The sequence below is a fragment of the Drosophila tropicalis genome, unplaced genomic scaffold (genome assembly GCF_018151085.1).
Source record: "Drosophila tropicalis isolate 14030-0801.00 unplaced genomic scaffold, ASM1815108v1 contig_276, whole genome shotgun sequence".
NCBI lineage: Eukaryota > Metazoa > Arthropoda > Insecta > Diptera > Drosophilidae > Drosophila > Drosophila tropicalis.
The window spans coordinates 76,987-78,443 of NW_027172728.1; the positions used below are offsets into that span (position 1 = coordinate 76,987).

The following is a 1,457-nucleotide window of genomic DNA, read 5'->3' on the forward strand; positions in this document are numbered from 1 at the left end:
AACTCTCTCTTTACTTTGCTTGGTCAATCATATACCAAAAACACAAGAAAAATTACATTATAACCAAAGAGTACTCACTTAAGCATCCCACGGAGAAAGATCTTTCTGGTGACCGCTGTAAGTAATTGTGTAAAAATATAGGGAGAGAGTATGTTGTTGATTCAAGAGAGAATTAAATCATGTTAAGCTTTCGCCAGTGGCGTGCAAAAAAAATAAAAAGAGGTGAACAAAAATTTTCACCGAAGTTTCACTCATGACCAAAAAGAAAATTACAAATGAAATTATAAAAATAAAGTAAAAAAAATTTAAAAAAAATTAACTTGGCTTTGGAGTACACCAAAGACTCAGAATTTTACAATTTAAAAGTTAGCTTTAAGGCGAAAGTATTAAAAAAAAAATTAAAGGCATTTAATTATTTTCGCCCAACATTAGTTTAACCCATGCAATATTAGGGCCTGGCGAAGATATTTAGTTTCTTGGCTGAAGGCTATGCAACGATCACCAGTAAATAAAATAACCAAAGCGGAACGCCAGCCAAGCGGCTACACATATGAAAGCTCCGCTGGTTGATAGTTATCACAAAAGAAAAGCTTTTACTTATCAGAGTTTGCTTGCAAGGTAAGGGCGGGGGGGAAGTCTCTCCTCTAGTCTAGAGAATCTTATACTCTTTATTTTTGGTTTTACTCTCCATGCCCGTCTCAGATCTTTTCTGGCCAATACTTGCTGCTCCAGGGGCTTCGGTCCGTTTTGACAGCTTGTCCCTCATAAGCCTTTCTCTAGTCGGCTGACCGGCCTAGACCATTGCATCTAGTCTGTGAACTAGGTGCCAACTCTATATATAAAACAAAACTTTCTTACTACACACATTAAAAGGCGCATTTTTTTACTATTTACCATTTGACTTGGCACCGGATTAAAAAGGAAATATTATTTCCTCTCGAAAATCTACTTCATCAGACTGCCCATGTGCCTAAAAGACAAACATTTTTCATAAAAAATTGCTTCCTTTACTCAAACTGATATGCGCGTTTGTATAGCGCTGGACTTACATTTATTTTGAAATAAAACACTATCAATCACTGAAGGAATAAAACTGCTTCGAATTCACCATTCAAACTTCACAATCGGACTTTTTCCGAAAAAAATTAGTTTTCACTATGACTTTAATTTTTGCGACCGCACTAGTTGAAGATGATTTGGAAAAGAAAAGTCATTCCCATGGGGGCCGACATACTTGGCTAAATCTCTATCCCTTAGTCCTCTTTGGACCCCTCTCTCCGCCACGATTACCCCTAAACTTCCCTGATACCAACTCTAAAGGAGCATAGGGGGCGCCACAAAAAAAGAAAGTAATCGGATAAAAAAAAAAATTCAAAGAAAATTTTCTGAACCAAAAAAAAATAAATTTCGAAATCGCATTTCCTATTTTTTTTCAAAATTATACATTGTTAGTCTAC

The 1,457-nt window shown here is 36.0% G+C and overlaps 1 long non-coding RNA gene across 1 annotated transcript; it reads right to left on the minus strand.

Moving 5' to 3' along the window:
* Window positions 1-655: 655 nt before the first annotated feature.
* On the minus strand, window positions 656-1,162 carry LOC137572218 (uncharacterized). Its single transcript, XR_011031599.1, has 3 exons — window positions 1,050-1,162; window positions 895-970; window positions 656-832 (listed from the first exon to the last, which is right to left on the minus strand). It is a non-coding gene; the product is annotated as an uncharacterized lncRNA (long non-coding RNA).
* Between the last annotated feature and the right edge of the window lie 295 nt (window positions 1,163-1,457).